This window comes from Chinchilla lanigera, unplaced genomic scaffold (assembly GCF_000276665.1).
Source record: "Chinchilla lanigera isolate Chin_1 unplaced genomic scaffold, ChiLan1.0 scaffold00061, whole genome shotgun sequence".
Taxonomy (NCBI): domain Eukaryota; kingdom Metazoa; phylum Chordata; class Mammalia; order Rodentia; family Chinchillidae; genus Chinchilla; species Chinchilla lanigera.
The window spans coordinates 10,371,735-10,392,886 of NW_004955462.1; the positions used below are offsets into that span (position 1 = coordinate 10,371,735).

The window sequence follows — 21,152 nt, forward strand, 5'->3', positions numbered from 1 at the left end:
TGATAATTTTACTTCTTCCTTTCCTATCTTTATTCCTTTTATTTCTGTCTCTTGTCTAATTGCTCTGGCTAATGCTTCCAGAACTTTGTTGAATAAGAGTGGTGACACTGACATCCTTGTCTTCTTCCTGATTTTAATATTAAAGTTTTTAGATTATGTCCATTTCGTAGGATGTTGGCTGTTGGGTTTTCACAGATGGCTTTGAATAGGTTGAGGTAAAGACCATCTATTCCTATTTTCTGTAGGGTTTTTATCACGAATGCACGTTAAACTTTGTCAAAAGCTTTTTCCATATCTATTGAGATGATCATGTGGTTTTTGTCTTTGGTTCTATTGATATGGTGTATAACATATATTGAGTTGTGAATATGGAACCATCCCTGCATTTCTAGAATGAATCCAGCTTGGTCATGGAGTATGATTTTCTTCATGATTTGCTGCGTTCTATTTGCTAGTATTTTATTGAGTATCTTTGCATCTATATTCATTAGGGAGATTGGTCTGTAGTTCTCTTTCTTGGTGGGGTCTTTCTCTGGTTTTGGTATTAATATACTTGCCTCCAGAAATGAGTTAGGAAGAATTGCTTCCTTTTCAATTTCATTGAAGAGTTTGAGGAGTATTGGTATTAAATCTCTGAATTTGTTGTAAAATTCTGCTATGAATCCATCAGGGCCTGGGCTTTTCTCTGTCAGTAAATTTTTAATTATATTTTCAATCTCATTAATTAATATTGGGTTGTTCAGGATTTTTATATCTTCTTGATTCAACTTTTGTAATTTGTACATATCTAGGAATCTGTCTTTTTTTCTGAGCTTTCTATACTATTGGTGTAAAGATTTTCAAAGGAGGTATTAATGGCCTTTTGAATTTCTATAGGATCTGTAGTGATTTCATTCTTTTCATTTCTTACTACATGAATATGAGTTTTTCCTTTCTTTTTTGATAAGGTTGACTAGGAGTTTATCAATTTTATTTATTCTTTCAAAAAACCAACTCTGTGATTTGTTTATTTTTTGTAAGGTTTTGTTTGTCTCAACTGCATTAATTTCTTCCCTGATCTTTATAATCTCCTCCCTTCTTTGAGCTTTGGGCTTGACTTGTTCTTCTTTTTCTAAAAGTTTGAGGTGCAGCATTAGGTTGTTTATTTGTTCTCCTTCTGTTTTCCTTATGTGTGAGTTTAGCACTATAAATTTTCCTCTGATGACTGCTTTCATTTTATCCCACAGATTCCAGTACGTTGTATCTGCATTTTTGTTTGTTTGTAGATATTTTAAAATTTCTTCCGTGACACACTGGTTGTTCAGGAGGTTGTTATTTAATTTCCAAGTGTTATGGAGTTTTTGGAGTTCTTTTTGTCATTAATTTCCAATTTCATTACACTGTGGTCAGATAATATGCATAGGATAATTTCAATTCTTTTGCATTTAGTGAGGTATGCTCTACAGGCTAAACAGAAACACTAAATCTATGGGAAGAGAAAGTAGGTAAAAATCCTGAAGACACAGTGGTAGGCAGAGAGTTCAGGAACAAAAACCAAAGTACATGAGAAATACTTCAAAGAATCAACAACCGGGATCTCATCCTACTGGAAAGTTTCTGCACATCTAAAGAAATCACCAGCAGAGTAAAAAGAAAACCCACAAATTGGAAAAAAAATTTAGCTGACTATCCCTAGGACAAAGGTCTTCTCCTTAGAACATATAAAGAATTAAAAAGCATCGACCCCCCCAAATTCAAAGACCCAATCCAAAAATGGGCATCTGAAATGAACACACACATCTCAGATAAAGAAATACAAATGACAAATAAATACAAGAGAAAATGTTCAACATCATTAGTCATTCGAGAAATGCAAATTAAAACAACATTGAGATTCCACCTTACCCCAGTAAGAATGGCTAGCATTAAGAAATCAGCCAATAACAAATGCTGGTGAGGCTGTGGAGAAATAGGAACTCTCCTCCACTGCTGGTGGGAATGCAGACTGATGAAACCACTGTGGAAATCAGTTTGGAGATGCCTCAGCAAACTAGGTCTAGAGGTCCCATTCAACCCAGCTATTCCCCTTCTGGGTATTTTCCCAGAAGATCTGAAAGCATCATTATCACAGTGATGTATGTGCACCTATGTTTATAGCAGCACAATTTGTAATTGCTAAATTTTGGAAGCAACGCAAATGTCCACCCACTGAGGAATGGATAAAAAATTGTGGTACTTTTATACTATGGAATATTACTCAGCTATAAAGAAAGATATACTTGAGGCTTTTACAGGTAAATGGTCACAACTAGAGACCATACTCATAAGTGAAATAAACCAGACCTCTATGTGTAAGCATCATATTGTCTCATTAATATAAGAACCTGAATGAATGAATAAAAATTAGAAGGCATGATAGACATTGTTAAATGAAAGGAAAATACTCAAAAGTAAAGAGCAACTGGGGTGAGGGAACAGAGAAAAGAAAGAAGGGGAAATTATGTAGGTATGTATATACAGGATAGCTAACATAGTTGTACTACTGACTTCTATTGCTTTACTGAAAGGAACAATTAATGATTAATTATTTGATCAATCTTACATGTCTCTATTTGTTTTCCTGAGAAACATCTTTGAAGATATCAATACATAATACAACAACCATTTTTAATTTCCTACCACTTTGTCTGTAACTCTATAGTGCTTGTATTGTTTTTATGCTATTTTGTAAATGGATACCTATTTGTTAATATGTTTTCCTTCCTTTTAAAAAATAAATTTTAAAAATAAAGTGCACCATTTCAGTGTCAAGCGCTGTGCCCTGTGTTATCACAACCGTGCCAGTAGTGAGCTTGGCTCAAATCCGGCCCTCTCTAGGAGCTTCCCCCCTTGAAGAGTCTGCATTTGAAAGGACAGTCATAGAGGAGGGTCTGTAGCATGAGAGGAGAGGCCAAATTTGGTTCATTCACCAACCATGGGGTACTGTCTTTTCTACTATTAAGAGTTCCTTTGTAATTACATAGATGAGGTCTTTTGCTTGTTTGTTGGATTTGTTTTCTTTTCTTTTTTGTACTAAGGATTGAACCCTGAGGGCATCTTGCTGAGCTATTTTCAAATAAAAACTTTTTTATTTGAGGCAAGGTCTTCATAAATCACTAAATTGCCTGGTCTGGTCTCAAACTTGCAATCTTCTTGTCTCAGCCACCCAGAGCACTTGGATGACAGGTGTGAACCAACATGCCCAACTCACCTGTTTGTTTTCAGCAACAGTGCTGGAGGCAGCACAGAGGACAGATTGGAGGACGGCACAATCATTTTCATGGAAGCTGATAAGAGGCTGTTTTGACAGTCCAAATGTATGAACACCAAACTTAGAGCTGAAGAGGTTCAATCACCCTAAGGTGGAAAAGTAGGTTGTGGGGCAGATTTTCAACTAATTCTTTTTTTGAGAATGCAATTCATTTGCTATATAAAAAAAATTGCTTCATTTACAAAAGCAGTGCTGCAGCCCCGTCATCTGTGGTGCGTGCACTTGCAGAGGTTCCTCTCTCCTCTGAATACCTTACAATGTGGTCCTGTACTTGCAAGGTACTAGCTGTGGCTGTTAACTCAGTCTATAACTATGTGCAGAGCCAGGTCATGCATTCTTACAGAACCAATTCCACAACTTTATTAGTATTATTGTCTGTGTAGCTGAGCTAAAGAAATGCTTGGTGGAGTAAAGACTGCTAATAAAAGAAGATATGTGGATTGAGAGATAAACTATACACAAAAAGTTCAGCTTCCATTTCTACCATAGGGCTCCAGGCAAGCTCCTTGTCCTCTGCGGGCCTCATTATCCATTTATCAACACAGAATATTTGCTGAGGCCTTTCTGTGCTAGAACTGTGCCAGACATCCTCAGATGAAAGGCTGGCAAACAGATCAAAGATGTTGTTGATACAATAAAAATTCCTTCACATTACAGAATTTTACAGGTTCTATGAAGCCAGCAAAATGGAACAACTACTACATGTAGTCAATGAGCTAGGCACCATTGGAAGTGGTAAGGAGGTAAGGGAAACAATACAGGGTTCTGTCCTTCATAATCAGTGGGGGAACAATTCATAGAACAAGTCAAGGGGAGTAGGATCACTGATTGTTACACATATTCACCTGCACTAAAAGGGCTGTGGAGGAAGTAGCACTAAGAAAGTAGCATTAAGGAAGCTTTAAGAAGTCTGAAGGATGCACTGAAGAAGAGGTGAAATATGAAAGTCAAAACACCAGCTGATATAGCCCCACTCTGTTCCAAAAGACAAGTATATCTCTCTTCTGCTATGCTGGGCAGTGGCTAGTCACAGGTATGCAGTATGAGAAAAATAGACCCTCTCCCTCTCCATGTATACCTCGTCACCTAGTGGTAAATATAGCATTGATCAAATAACTACAAATACAGACACACAATGGAAATATAGATCCCATTTCTTTTTTCTCTTATCAATAAGACATTCTCTCTCCCTGTGCCCACCCTTATGGCCCAGGGGAAGAGAGAAAACTGAGTCTCCTCAAGAAACCAGAAGAGTGACAGGAAGAGAAAGTGGAAAATCTGCCTTTTCCATCTAAGTTAACTTTAGAGAGGAGACAACATCGTGTGAACTGGTTAGTCACATGTGTCCTAGACTTCCGCCATGCAGAGCAGAGTGCATATAAAATATGAGGGAGTAGGATGGAAACTTTCAGAGACTGGGACAAAGTCGCAGCATTAGGGGCTGTAGGAAATAGTTAATGATGTGTTTCTCTAGGAATTATTCTCTAGGAATAAGCTAGAAGCTTCACTGAAGTCATTTACAGCAGTTGGCCCTACCTTGATCCACAGTCCAGCACTGGTCTGTGGCCTTTTAGGAACCAGACTATCCAGCAGGAGGTAGGTGCCCGGCAGATGAGGAGTGAAACTTTATCTGTATTTATAGCCACTCTTGTCACTCACATCGCCACCTGATCCTCTCAGGTCAACACAGCATTTGATTCTCATAGGAACTCGAACACTATTGTGAATCAGACATGTGAGAGATCTAGGTTGTGCTCATTTCAATCACTGCCCAACAGCTCTCCCCCAGAAATACTGGCCCCTGGTGCCAAAAATGTTGGAGACTACTGATTTACAGCCCAGCAATGAACACAGAGTAACATTTGACGAGATAAAACTTACTTCAAAATTTTTCTAAACTTTAGTAAAGGTGTTTGAAGATGCTGAGATATCCCTAAATCATTACTGAATTAATCAGGATAGACTAATTTATTGCTATGAATTAAATTGTACCCTTCTCCAAGAATTGTGTGTTAAAGTTCTCACTCCCAAAGTGATGGTATTTACAGATGTGGCCTTCAGGAGATTAGCTTCAGGTGATTGTCTTCAAGTAAGAGAGGGTCCTACTGATGGAATGCTTGCTGTTATAAGAAGAGATCCCAGAGCTCTCTGCTGTTGAGGACACAGTGAGAAGGTGACCATCTGCCAACAACTGAATTACCAACAGACCAATCTTGGACATCACAGCTTCCAGAAGTGAGACAGTAAAATTTTCTTATTTAAGCCACCCAATCTATGTTAGCTTGTTATGGCACCCGAGCTAAGCTGTACAGATATGCTACCAGAACAGACCCTTAGATCTCAGGCTCAAAGCAAATATATATATTTTTCTACTATGCGAAGGTGGCTGCAGTACTAGGCAATTCTAAAGAATTACTATTCTTAATGAGAAGATCCAGGAACCAATGGTACTTTTATCTGATCGTTCTGCCTTTCAGGAGCATGGGAGGCTACTGAGAGCTTTTATTATCTCTGAAGGCAGCTCCCTATCAGAGATTGTTCTTGGATGAACTGTGGTTGGTGTAAGTTTTTGAAAGGTCAAATGCAGTGTACAATGAGTAAAATGATTACAAGCTCAACAACCAAAGCAAACCTCTGTCTCTGCAATGAACTTTTAGTCCTGAGACCAGTTTATAATGAAATCTTTTTCTTCTTTCACTTTTATGTTTATGAATCCCTATGCCATTTTCCCCTGACAGCCAAAATAAGAATTAAATCAGAGAAATTCTGATAGTTCCTCCTTTCTCCTTCCTCTTTTAGTGACCAAGTAGGTTTTTTGATCTAAAAACATCAATATCTCCCATTCGGGTTTCTCTGTTATGTACACACCCAATAATTGCTCCAGTTCTGCAAATTGGATCACGAAATAATCATAAACACCAAATGTGGTTCAAATTGCTTCACACAGTTTCAGGCAAGCAGAAAGACAGTGTTAATATGCTGCTAATGCTCAGGGCATTTCTTGGGCTATTAAAGTAAATGTTACATCACTGTAGCACACACCATCATGGCCCTGAAAGTTCCAAATAATATCACTGAGAAATCACATTGCATAAGCCTCAGCGCCTGTCATTTCAATGATGCAGGCCAGGAGGCCTGTGTTAATGGTGTTTGGGCTGTCAAGGGGAGGATGTGATTCTAAGAATATGGATTCCAAAGTTCCCATTACTATTGTGTAATCAAGTCTATGCTGTCTAAGAAACAAAATTAAAGATAAATGAGAACTTTCCTTTTTTTCCTTTCCTCTGGGACTATATTGTTTAGAATTAAGATTTGAATTTTAAAATGGTAAATGACCCCAGTTAGAAATAGAACAGAAGAATTCAGATTAGGATTTCCTATTATTCTCTTTTACTCTTAGCTATAACTCCTCTTGCCCTAGGAAGTAATGGGAAAAACATGGCCATATCTCATGAGATTGTCAAAAAATATGAGATAAGTAGGCAGAATTTTCCACTTTTTAAATGGGGATGCTGAAGTCCAATCGCATGAAGTGACAGACTCAAGGATCTCATCACCAATGAAAAGAACAAGGATTAGATTCAAGCATCCTGTCCCCTAAGCAAATGCTCTTGAAGTTCTGTTATCCCCTTACAGTTGTAGCCCAGGTTCTAGTAAAAGATTCTATTTCCAACAATAGTTTCAAAAATATCTGAATGACAGATCAAGAAAATTCCCATACATGGAATTAAATTTATTAAAATAGCAGGCATCTTCCTTTAAAATCCTCAGCCCTCCAAACACGCAGAGAATAGAAACTCAAAAGATATAGGTGTTGCTGGAATTCAATAATGGGATTGGAGGTTAGGCTGATAGGTAAGTAGTAAGAGCTCTGTACAAGGAACATTGCAGATACAGTAACATCTATGTGATATTTTCCCCAAGTCAGATGCATTTGAAGGTATGACTTTATATAAGAAAAGAACTGTCTAATCATTTTCTTATTAGTGATAAACATGAGCTCTTTATTAAGAATATTGGATTAGAATATTCTCAAAGTAACTAAGCATACTGATATTTGCTCTTTTAAAATTCAACAGGGTCCCAAAGCCACCAATGACATACTTTGCTTTGATTCCCATGAAAGTAGCTACCTCTAAGACTGGAGCTCAAAAAGAAGAAAATCTCCTATCTTTTTTTGGTTTAGCACTAGAATCCTGAAAAATGTGATGAAATGTGATCTACATTTTAAACTGTTAAGACACTCAGTATCATTGGTTCCATCACGAAGATAACATAAATAAAAGTATGAGTGATATCTGAGTCAGCTGTAGGGCAGAAGGTACCATGTAGCATCTGTGGGTCAGTGCAGGGCTTCTACAGAGGGCATGGAAGTCCTGATCTCAATAGGCTGGCACTTTAGTTTGACCGTTGAAAACTTCTGTCAGGTGCATGCCATTCTTTAATGTGGAAAGTGGAGTGGGAGACAGCAAAGTCTTGGAGATGGAGACGAAGAAGAGTAGCCAATGTCTGGTGGTCCAGTAGCTCAAGGAAAGATGTGTAACATAGGTTTCTGACAAGGGTAAAGACAGCATGACACAGGAGAGAGAGCAGCAGTGATCATCTCTGAAGGGAACTTTCTGTAGGTGCTGCCCTCTTCCCCAGCTCAGATCCAAGCCTAGCATGTAACTTCACTTCTCCCCATGCTGTCATCATCAGCTCATCCACACTATCGATCTACAAATGTTGACAAAAATAAATCGCTGCTCACAAGTCAGCTTTGTGAACACATTTGGATAGTTCAGGGAACACTTTTAGCCTATTTGCATATGTCAGTGATGGCATCTGGAGTATGCCCTTGGCTTGGTGCTGTTGGACCAGGAGAAACCCAGGTAGTCCTAAGAAATTAGCACTGGTCTCAATGATAAGCCAAAATCTTTCTCTTTGACTTTCTATTTCCCTTTGTATAATTCTTTTTTTTTTTTTTTTTTGGTTTTTCTCCGGTACCGGGAACCGAACTCACGACCTTGCGCTTGCCAGGCAAGCGCTTTGCCCCTGAGCTAAATCCCCAGCCCTCCCTTTGTATAATTCTTGTCTCACCTCCCTCCCCATCAACCTCTTAGATTTCTTCCTTGAATGATGTTTGTGAGGATGATACTTAATATCATTCAACTTCCACTCTACTTCTGTAATGTGTAAGCCTTCCAGAAGCCAAAAAATTATAATTGTCTAGTATATATATATATATATATATATATACACACACACACACACACACAAATACATACATAAAGTACACATAGGTATAAAATTCAATGCATTTTTATAAAATGATTATGTGTATGTAACCAATACTCAGATCAAAAAGTAAATCATTCCTAGCACTTAGAAGTCAATACTTTGCTTACAGATTGCTAGCATCTCATTTCTAATAGCCTAGGTTAATTTTGTCAGATATGCAGATACTTCACAAAATTAAATTCTGTAATATGTATATTATATATCTGACTTCTTTCTCTCAATATTAGCTTATAAGATTCAGTGTTTCAGATAGTTTTTAATTATTCATTCTCCTTACTAGACAGTATGTACTGTGTGATTGTAGCACAATGTATTTATCCATGTTAATGTTGACGGGTATTTGACCAATTGTCTTTTTTTTCTGTTGTTGGGTTTTTTTGGGTATTATACCTCATGCTTCTATAATTATTCTTAAATTTTTTGTGTGAAAACAAGCATTTCTTCTGGTATGTGTGTTAAGGTAGGTGAAACTTTTGGGTGTGACATGATGCATATGTTCACCTAAGTAGATGCTACAAGTAAAGTGACTTCAAAACTAGTACAAGTTGCAAGTTCAAGCCCAATCAAGGTAATTTAGTGCTGCCAGGACCCTGTCTTAAAATGTGGAAATAGACTGGGGATATAGCTCTGTGCAAAAGCCTTGGGTTTAATTCCCAGTAGAAAAAACATATTTAGTATTTTAAATTATATGCCTCAGAGATGGCCCTAATTAGAGAGGACTGGGCCTTGCAGGCCATGGCTTCAAGAGACCAGGAGACTCCCTCTTCAGCCAAGAGCAGGACTTAGGAAGAGAGCTGAGGGGTGTCCACATTTCCTGCAGCTGAGACAGTGAGTGCTTCAGTCTTGCAGGGAAGGACCAAGAGGCACACCTGGCATCCACAAGAGTCTGCTCCCTGTGCTGTCTGTATATGCTTGCTACATATAATTGGTTCTGGGAAAAGCTCCTTCAGGATCTTGATGGTATAAATTTATATGAGGAAGGTTGCTGGCCATTATTCTTAAAGCTACAATTCATACTCAACACCTCCCTCTTCCACTCCCATGCTAGAGTCCTTTCACGCTCTCTTTGTATCACTGCAAAGTCATAGTGGTTTATTGGTGTAATGACCCAAACTCCCACCCCACTGCTGGTCAACCAGCAAATCCAAATTCCCCTGCTAGAGTTTCTTGGACTGTTTCTGGTACCCATTATTTCAGGCTAAGTTCTCGGAGAAACAGCCTCTGGAATGGAGCTCTGTGTGTAGATGAACCACAGGAAGTGAGATTGGCAAAGGGAGAAGTTGAACTGAAAATCAAGTGTAACCAAGAAGTCAGCCAATCTGATAAGAAGCTCTGGAATTGGACAGCCCTTAACATTATATTAAATGGGGGGGGGTCAAGCTTTTATACTCCCACATCAACCAGTCATGAAATGTGGCCTGACCTGGTAGGAAGACAGTTCTCTTTGCCTAAGAGCTGTGGACCAATATGTACAGTGCTTTGGTACTGGAAAAAATGACCTCAGCAGATCACCATGGTATCTACTGCAAATACTAATGACTTGGATCTGAGTCACAATAATTCAGAAGAATAAAATTCGCATTTGGAAAGTTTTGGGTGGTACTGGGAAAACTGATTTCTAAAAAGATGTGGAGTTTATATAGGTGAAAAAAAATGCTTCAGACTCCAAAATTTCATTTGCTATAACCATCACAATGTCAACAAACCTTAACAACATTACTTTATGTATTATTAAAGAAATTCAAAAGTGTCACAGATTAAATTGCAAAACACAATATTATATATAAGAAGAATCTCTATTTTAGAGATGGAAAAAGTCTTAGAATCGATGTTATGGGTAAGTTTTAACATCAGTCCTCTCCTCAACCACGCACAGGGGAATTCAGTATTTCCTGTAGTGTTATTGGCTGTTGCCAAGACAACAAGTAAACTTATTGGGAACACTGTCCTCAGTCCAGGTATTGGACTTGCTAAAGCAAAAGTTATTCACTTCTCTTGCCTCTGTGTATGGCACCTTGAATTCAGGAGTCTATGAGGTAGACATCCCATTGGATGACTGGCACCTGTCACTCACAGGTAGGAAAAGTATTCAGGGAAAATGTCCAGGCCAAAAAGGAAAAGGGATCCTACCTACTCACTCATCCCTTCCAGATCCCTGCTCAGCTCTGAAGGATTTTGTCTCTCCCATTCTTTACTGTTAGGATAGCAATAAAGAGAAAGGAGCCCTATGCCATTCCCCTCTTCAATTTTTTTCTTTCACTTTTATTGCTACAAGAACTTTCACTGGGATGACTTAAAGAGGGGATTCAAGAATGAGGATGCCTCCTACTTCACAGCAAAGAACTGTCCATTTGCTCTCAGTCCACTCACACCCAACAACTTTTCACCCTTAGACACACAAACAGCTCTTCAAACATTGCCCACCTCAGGTAAACCTTTACGATGACCTGTAAGAGAAGCAGTCTCTTTGGTTGCCCTCCATCTAACCTCCCACAAGTGAGGAGTGGGCTCTTCACTCATCTTTGCCTGAACAACAGATTCTGTTTACTTGGTGCACTAATCTGATTTGCTGTCAACATATACTTCACAGGCTGACGAGGACCATGGTGTTCTTCTCCACCATGATCAACCATATAGAGCAGCAGTGGAAACCTGTCCCAGACAGAGAGCCTCTCGCCAGCTGCCAATGCTCCTGCTGATGAAGAGTCAGGGGTCTTAGAGGTACACTTAATCTTACAATGGGCCCAAGGTTTATCCTAGCCCAAGTAGCAGGGCTTTCCCCGCGTCTCTGGGCTGTGAGATGATGTTCGGTTCAAGGTTGTTCAGACTGTAGGTGGTGCTGGAGGTAGTTTGTAAGCACCAACGTTCATCATGCACTAGAGGGTGCCAGAAGCTAGAGTAACTGAGTCTCCATGGGAAGACTGTCTACCCTGAAGCCCCAGGAAAGAGACTCAGTGCCCAAAAGTCTAATCTGACCAGACATGAAGGTGTCAGCACTTTCACTGTTGGGTGGACTGTTCTGAAACTTTCACCACATCAGGATCCAGGCCACCACTGTGATTAAAAAGAAAACACAATAACAGAAGTGACAATAATAATACTTATCTACTGCATACAATTGACTATATGATGCACCTTGCTGATACACTTTAAATGTATTAGAATATTAAATCCTTCCAACAGTCTTAAAAGATTATTTATAATCTGCCAATGAAGAAACTAAGACAGAGTTCAGGAATTTGCCTGCAGTCACACAACTAGTAAGGTGGCTTGATCAGAACTCAAATCTAGGAATCCAGCTTCTTAGTCTACACTATTTTACCAACTTAGCATGCTGTCTATTGCCATATCTCTTGTCATAGGGAAGCATAATTTCCTCCAGGTTCCCTGGTTAAGCAGCCATCTTGTTCAACCTTCCTTACTACCAAACAGTTCTTTCTTATTCTTTCAATCCAAGCCCTGGCTTTACCTCTACTCTAGACTTTTTAAAAATTTAGCTGCATTTTTATCACCCTAAATTTTTTTACCATATTATGGACTTTTCACTGAATATATCCAGCTTCATCAAATAGCTTCTGATTTCCATGGTTATAAACACAGGTGACAAAATCTATCTTGGATTTTTAACATGCTGTTGACCTACATTTCTGTCATTCCTTTTCCAAAATAGAGGTGAAAGGACCCAAGTAAAAATAACAAATTAGGCTCAATGTCTTGACATTGCAGTTGAACTAATTAACCACAAAATTGTAGTCTTCCTACATGGATTTTTTTAAACTACCTTTAAAAATATCTATACAACATAATACCCTAAATTTTTTCATAAAAAAATAGCACATTTCATTGTCTTCCTCCCTGTCTTTTTTTGTTAGTGAGAAGTTTTTAAATATACACTCTATTCCTTGAACTTGGCTTGTCTCTAAAACTGATTCCCTTTCTGGGAACAATTTGTGGGAGCTTCACTCCCAAGTTTCTTCCTTCTGTGGATACAGAGAACTTCTACCTAAGAGACTCTTTCTGGAAAGATTGTGGGCAAATAAAATTATGGTGAATTAAATCACATTTTCTGTGCATTTTCTAGGAGCAATGTTTCTACTGTTAGGAGCATTTTGATTATAAAATGAAGAAGATGTATTTTATTTTTACTGGATTGTCTTAAGATGCATGGGCCAAACGATTTCTCTGTAGACACCTTAGCTCTAGGAAAAGACTGATTATTTCCTAGATCTGCTAGATGTAAGTAAAACAGTGGTGTCAGAATGCTTGAATTCCAGTCCCAGCTCCTCTACTTACCAGCGCTAAGAACTTGACTAAATTACTTAACGTCTGTGCCACAGTAGGGTTAAAGTAGCATCCACCCTGTATAGTGGTTGACTATGGAGAACATTTATAACAATGCTAGCCCCAAATAACTGCTCAATAGACACATATGCTATGGTCACTTTTCTTTTATACTGACAGTTATTGTTTTCACTCCTAGTATTGCCCAGTTGTCCTGGAGGGAAGGAAGGGTGGGAAGTATACTGAAGTTGCAGCCCTTAGAAGTTACAAACAGAATATGAAATAAGAAGAAAGCAGCTTCCTCAGAATCCCTGTGAATAACATCACAACCAGGTAGCCACTTTGGCTCTCAACCCAAGTGAGCGCTGGTAAAACAAAGCTGCAGGAAGCCCTTCAGCAACAGCTGCTGGTCTCCCCAGGCGCCACTGAGTGGTGAGCCAGGGCCAAGAATACTTTCAAAAGAAGTCCTGCTGGTTAGACCTGAGTATTATCTGGCAAACAAACCCCCTATTGGAGTTCTAACATCAAACATCCCCACCCATGGGTTCCCCCCCCCCAAAAAAAAAACCACATGTGATCAAATCTAGTGGCCAGTGATCGCTATGATTTTGCTGACTGAAAACACTACAGATCTGCAAAAAACAAAAAAATCAACAGTTATTAGAAAGGTCACAGTTGGGTCCTCCCATGCCATCTCATTCTCTTGCGTATAATATTACTTTCAGCTAAGAGCTGGGGACATAAACTCAGGTATACAGCTGTAGGTTCTGTTGTGGTGCTTATCCCATTGGCAACCAGATCACAAGACCAAAGGCAAAAAAGATGGATGGTAAAGATGGGGTCCACCAATGGCAGACACTTCTCTATGGCTGATTAAGAGAAAGAGAAACCTGTTTGATTACACAAATAACACCAGCCTGCCCCTGTATGTCATTTAAAAACTTGCAGAATTGTAGACAGACTAAGGAAATTGTTGAAGCCCGGAGTCATAAGCTTACAGAATATTTTTTTCTACCTACAAACCAAGGGAACTCCAAGGAAATCAATAATTGAAATTGTGGATATCTGTGGCATAGCACAGTCCCAGTGGGTCATCTACTCAAGGGGCAAATTTGCAGGTTTTGACCCCAAGCCTACCTGAGCAGAAAAAGAGGGCAATGTCACGAAGGTAGGGCAAAGTGTTGGTAGTAGTTGGTCTGTGCACCAAACATTGTTCACAGTGGGAATGCATGAATTTCCTGTGGGGTACACAGACACTACAGAAGGACAGGTAAGAGGCATTTTGCTATTACCCCAGCTAAGAACTGTGTTGCAGGTGAAGCAGCTCTAGGAGCTCTAGAAGTTGCAGAAAGATTTTAGAAGAATCAAGTCAGAGATAGCTATCCTATATTAGACAGTTAAAATGTGAGGAGCCCCTTCACCCACCCCCAGTCCTATCCAGGGTCTCAGAAGGCTGTATTCACAGTCCTGCCACACAGAGAGTTTTGGGAGACTGTCACCATGAGCCTTAGGAGAAGTAGCAAAAGAAGACCCTGCCAAATGGCTGTCAAGGACAGATTGTGTGCACAAAAAAGATTATTCAGAGTTTAATTTGGAAATTAATGTTTCATTTATTCAAAACCCTCATTCTTTCTGAAGCTTTTAAGTTCAGCCTACAGAGCTTATTATTCTATTTATAGTGCTAGCAATCATTAACAATTGCCTTTTAAGGGATCTTTGATTAACACTTAGTCTCATTTACAAATGTAGTTCAATTCCTTCAAATATTTTAAGTTGCATTTATACATTAAATTATTAAATATGTTTAATTTCCCTTTAAGTTCCCAGTTGTCTGATTTAGTTAAAAGGGCCTCCTACATGCTTGAATAACTCATAAATCTAATAAAGTAAACTTATAAATAAGATTAAACTGAAGACTGCTTAAACACTCTACTGCAAATATATACTCTCAGTAAGATTTCTAACTAGAGCCACAGGTTCAAATCAATCACTCCATCATTGTGAACTAGAATTGCAAGATTTTCTTGCTGTAATAGGCCAGATTCTCTTAGCACAAATACCTAACATACCACTTTGTACAAATTCCTTATCAAAAATGTAATATGAGTTTAATGGTCTTAAATACTTCTAAATAAATCTAATTCTAAACTCCCTGGGGCTCAGTACTTCCTCATTGTATCATACACTTTCCCATAACTGTCAACACCCATAACTTAAAGGAGAAGAGGTTGTTTTGTTTGTTTTTCTCCGGTACCGGGAACCGAACTCACGACCTTGCGCTTGGCAGGCAGGCGCTTTTGCCGCTGAGCTAAATCCCCAGCCCGAGAGAGGTTTGTTTTGATTCATGATTTCAGAAGTCCATAGTTGGCCAGCTCCAAGGTGGCAGCAGCATGGTGGAAGGCTGCTCATTCCATGGCAGCCAGGAAGCTGAGAGAGAGAGAAGGGAGAAGCCTAGGGACAGAATATACCCTTCCAGGTTATGCCCCGGTGATCCACATTCAACTAGACCCTACCTCCTAACCATATGTCAGCTGTGAACTCATGAATAGACTAATCTAGGGATCCCCAACCCTGTGAGTCCAATACTAGTCCTTAACCTATTAAAAACTTGATTGGAAAGCAAGAGGTAAACTGCAGGTGAGTGAGAGAAGCTTCATCTGTATTCACAACCACTTCCCATTCTCAAATTACCACCTGAGCTCCACCTTCTGTTGAGTCTAATAGGAGTACAAATGCTACAGTGAACTGCACATGTAAGTGATGTAGATTGTGAGCTCCTTTGAATCATCCTGGACACCACCATTACTACCCCACCCTCCACCTGTAGAAAACTTGTCTTCCATGAAACCATGAAACCAGTCCCTGCTGCCTGGGGACCCCAGGATTCATCCACTTCTGAGTATAGCACCTCTATAGTCCAGTCACTTGAAAGCACCACTTCTGAACACATAAGGCTATGGGGATATTTTAAATCTAAACCATAACATTCATTAAGAAAGCAATTAGGTTATTCAATAGCTTTGGAAGAAAGCTCCTCACTTGTTCAGTTTGGATGACCAGTAAGGAGCAAGGGCACACGGTCCACCACACCCATATCATCCAAGTTCAGGGCCACCCTTGGAAATCTGAATTTTCCAACCAGATGCCTTTTCATTTGATTGAATTTTGTGTTATTGGGCATCCTATAAGTGGGTAAGATATTTATATGCACTCCTTCCCAGTTCTTCTTATTTCTTAGGCCAAAAAAGTTTTACATTTGTAAGAGCTAGTCAGATGGCTAATAAATTGACATCTAATTGAATTTTGGATTGTTTTTTATGGCTTGCTCAGTGCATAAAATTAGCACCTCCAAAATTATTCTATGCACAGTGGCCAGCTCCCTGGGATGGCCCCTACACTCTTTCTTGTCCTTGGCTTTTAATCCACAATTCCAGTTCAGGTGAAACTCAGTCTCCTACAGGTTACAGATGACACAGATCAGTTTTAAACTAGAAAGAGGAAGAGATGAGGTAGACATCTTAGACTGGATTTCCTAGACTTCTTAATGACTAAAATGAGTGTGGAAAAATAAGGGTTTGTCTGAGATTTCAACAAAGAGAAGCGATGGTAGATTCAATTTTGCTAGTGGAAGACAAATGATTAGAAAATTCTTGTTTCATGTTTGCATGCAATGGAGTTCAAGCTGTTTAATAAGCATGGAGCATTTGGGAAAAGACAGTTTACTTCTTATTAAAGCCCAAATATGTCTGGTTCTAACTGCTTTTATTCATTTTGGGGTATACAGACACTTCATCTCTAATGTCAAATTTTTTGAGTCCCAGTTGCTGATCGTAGAACAAAAAGAAAAATCCTTCCAATGTCTTGTTGTGGTCATCTCCCAAGTAATAGTTTGCCCCTTGCAGAAGCCCACTGGTAAGTGTCTGTCCTTAATTCTGTCTTTCTGTGTCACCCCCAGATTATTTCTACTTCTTCATGGTGGTTTTCATGTCTATACCCTCTGCTAGCTATAGACTGATGAACAAACATTTATAAAGCATCCCAGATTTAGGTCCCTTTCCAGGGCCACCAGAAAAACTTTAGCTCTCACCTTCCCCTCCTCTTTCTAAATGCTTTCTTTTCCATTATATATTTAGCCCCCTTTGGAGAGAGCAAGTACCATAATTGGAAAACCATCTGGACAAATCCAGACAAATCACACAGACCCAGGCTGAAGAATCCTTTTCTCAGCATGCCCCAGGTCCCTGGACTAGAATAGGTCCTCTCCATGCTATAGACTCAAGTGAAGCCCTACCACCCACCATGGCTGTGCTTCCAAAATAAAAAAGGAACTCAAATTGCAACCAAAGTGAGAAGACCAGGAGAGGAAATTAAAATCCTTTAGTTGTAGTATATTAAGTCATTGCAGCACTCAAAGGCAGCCATTCATATCATTCAAAAAGCCCAGAATAAATGTTTCAGTAATGAGACAAGCAGAAAGTAGCTTGTCACCCTGTGATAGTCTTTCTGCAAAGAGTCTGATTTAAGGTTGGTATCAGAGCATGAACCATGCTAAAATACAATTACAAAAGAAATAGGAATTTCATTAGTGGATTGTAAGGAACAGCTTAGAAGGCTGGCGAGAGCTGATAGGTGACAGCAGAAAGAAAGAGGGAAGAAGGGCACAGTGCATGATGGGAAAGGGCACTTGTCCCTTTGGTACCACACTGAGGAGGAAGATGGATAGGCTGATTTCAGGGAGATGAAAGGAGAAGATGACTTCCTTCTATGAGTTGAGATTTATAGCCCCTTAAGATTTCACTTTTTATGAGCTACCACTAGAGTTACTGCAACCCTATGTCTTCCTCTTTGCATCTTTCCCAATGCACCCTCTTTCTCTGTTAATAGAACCCTGATTGGCTGTAGAAAATGTCCTTCTTGGGGGATTTTGGTAAAAAAAGAATTAGGTGATTGGAAGTTGAAGTTCCAGTTCTGCCCAGCAAGTAAATAAATCCTTTTATAAACCTTACTTTTCTGTGTGTGATACATAAATACTGGCACATATCAGGTACTCAAAGACAGAAAGCTGATTATTGCTTGGTTTCAAATGTGCTGATGAAATCAGTGTTCTCAACAGTGGAGATGAGTGCAACCAAAGCGAACCAAGATGCCTCGAAAGGTGTGAGAAGAAAATCTCAGAATTTCTATTGATAGGTATATTTTTAAACTAAAAAACACGAATAAAATTAAACCTTGCTCATATCTACTTGCTCAACTGGCAGTTATTATTAGATAATTTGCTTTTAAAAGTACCTAGCACATATAGTAAACATTATAGAAAGGTTTGCTATGGTTATATAACTCATGTAGAAGTGTATGTATGTATGACTGTGTATGAGGTAAGGGCTCAAATTTACTTTAGACTTCAGAGATATGCAATTTAAAATACTGAGGCCACTGTTTAAGCAATTAGTGATCCAGAGACAAGGAAAAAGAAGAGAAAGGAATAGAAGAATTTAAAATGAAAAATCAAGGATAGGACACAATTAGAACGAGGTACCTGCAGCTTGACAGCATTTGCTCAGTGGAATTTCCTCCTGGTCCTCCATCTTCACTACCCAGAACTCCAATCCCTATGGAGAGAAGTCTGGCTTAAGATCATCCTACTAGTCTGTGTATGACCCAGAATTCCAGTCCTTTGAAATCCTGAGTGCAGTTATTCTCCCCTAAAAAAAGAGAACATATTCTAAGTCTCATTCTTGCTATCTTCCCTCCAGTGGTGGTGATGGTTGGTGGAAACCAAGGGTCCTTTCCCACAAGGATGAGCATGTATCTTTCAGTACACAGCTCTTTAGTAGTACCTAAGGGAATCTCAATACCAGAAAGGATTTCAAATGCTAGCCAAGATACAGGATGCTTACCACTGATTACAGTGGAAAATTCTTGAGCACTATAGAAAAGGAAAGGATCAACTATCTGATGGGCTTTAAAAACTAGACAGTAGCACTCAGATTGGATGGAAAAATCAAAACAACCTGTAAGCAACTGAGGAAGCCCTTTGATATTTACCCCCCTTTGTCTCTCTTTTTTGACTGAAGGGTGTCCCCAGTTGTGGAGCTTGGTAGCAACAAGCAAAACGTGTGAGATGCAAATAAAACAGTGCTTACAGGGAGATTTAAAGCATTAAAAACTTATATAGAAAAAACTAACGGCCTTGTGTTAATAAAGCTTCCACCTTAGAAAGCAGGGAGGAAAAGAGTCAATTGAACCCTGAGCAAGCAAACAGAAGGAAATAATGAAGATAAAACCAAAAATCAATGAATTTGAAATGAGAAAAAGAATGGTGAGAATCAATGAAGTCATACTTTTAAGAGATCAATGTTATGATTTAAATCTAAAATGGCCCCTAAAGCCTCATGAGTTTGGTAGGAGATCGGATTAAGCAAGCATTATAGCAGACTTGCTGTTAGAAGGCAGGCTCTGGTCAGAAAAGGCAGATCACTGTGAGCATGATCTGGAAGCGTACAGCTCCCTTCTCTACTCATCCCTTGATTTTTCTGCTTCCTGTCCACCATGGGGTGAGCAGCTTCTCTCTACCATGTACCTCTGCCATGCTAGTTCTTCTTGGGAGCTTGCCAACCATAGACTGAAATGTGAGCTAAAATAAACCTCTCCTCCTTAAGTTGTGAGTGTCATGTATTGTGTCACATCAATGTGAAAGTGACTAAGACAACCAATAAAAATGATGTTAGCCACATGGATCAAGAGAGAAAACACAAGCTGCAAACATAGAGTTACATTACAAATATGAGATCACTATAGATCCCACAGACACTAGAAAGGTAGCAAGAGAAGATTATAAAAACTTTATTCTCATAATTTTGAAATGCTGGATGAAATGAATCAATTCCTTGAGGATATAAACTACTGTAACTTATTCAAAAGAAATAGACAATACAAATAATCTTCTTTATGAAACTGTATTTGTAGTTAAGACATTTTCAAAGGGGGGGGGAAATCCTCCAGTTTCATGTGGTTTACTTGGTGAATTCTACCAGACATTTAGAAAAGAAATTCTATCTTTCTACACAAGTTCTTCCAGAAATTTGAGGATGTGGAACACTTTCCAACTTATTTTATGAGGTCAAAATTATACCAATGTCAAAATCATAGAAAATATTACAAGAAAAGATACTACTGATCAACATATTTATGAACCTAATACCAAAAATCCTCAACAAAATATTAACAAATTAACCCCAGTGATATTTGAAAATAATAATATATCATGACCAAGTTTAATTTATGCTAGGAGTACAAATCTACTTCAGTGTTTGAAAAATACAGCAATATGCTATCTCCACTTGGAGAGCCTTAAAGACAGAGTAAAAAGAAAAAAACCTTACAGGAAAACCTAGCAATGACTGTTTCTATGTCCCTTGGTAACAATTTACACTACATTTCCCTGATCTTGTTTTCCAATTCTTAACCAAAAAAGACCTGGAGGGAGCTCAGCAGTGAGCTCTCAGATGGTACTGAACACATTAATTCCAGAAATATTTATTGAGGAAGACCAAGGGAAGAACATCACCAATTCAAGTCTTGCGTGGACTACATAGCTAGACCTTACTCCAAAGATCAACATACCAACCAACCGACAACACTTATTGGGCAGCCATGAAAACTGTGGTCAATGCTGCGGGCAAAATGATGAGGAGAAAAATCAACACAGTGCTTCCCAGAGCCTACTGGGAAAGATCTAATTTCAGGACCTTAATAAAGATCAATAGAACCAATGCCAGTTTAGAAAAATACAAGTAAAAAATAATATTCTCTTTAGAAATTAGCCAACTTCTCAGCTTTCTTTGGAGTTCAATACACTTGGCAAAACTACCACACACAAAAATGTGACTGTCCTGTGACCTTTTTCTTTCTAAATTGACTCTGAGATCTGGGTATTTGCTGATCCTTCCTTAACTAGTATCCCCTGGGTATTCTAGGAAATGATGAGATTTTTGCAACAGTCCCCTGGTACCCACATGCAGACTGAGGCAGGCCTGCCAAGTATGCTGACTCACATCATTCCTTTCCCACCACCAAATGATATTCCAAGGACACCACGGGAGCTGCAGCCACCTGGGAGGCAAAGCACGAGCCAAGATGCTGCCCAGACCCAAATCAGCATCAATGTGGTGTGGGGCAAGGAAGGTCAACCTGCTCCTGACTCAAACTCTCCCACCTCTAATCTCCTTGGTGACTGGTTCTACTTCCTTAAGCTCACCAGAGCCTCAACTTCCTTTTTCTGAGATGCAGACTTAGAAGGAAA

At 39.1% G+C, this 21,152-nt stretch overlaps 1 long non-coding RNA gene across 1 annotated transcript in view; it reads right to left on the minus strand.

The window, feature by feature from the left end:
- Window positions 1-18,452, minus strand: part of LOC102029156 — a 28,595-nt gene extending 10,143 nt beyond the window's left edge. The window contains exon 1 of the long non-coding RNA XR_001236591.1: window positions 18,387-18,452. This is a non-coding gene — a long non-coding RNA (uncharacterized LOC102029156). The remainder of the gene's footprint in view (window positions 1-18,386) is intronic.
- Between the last annotated feature and the right edge of the window lie 2,700 nt (window positions 18,453-21,152).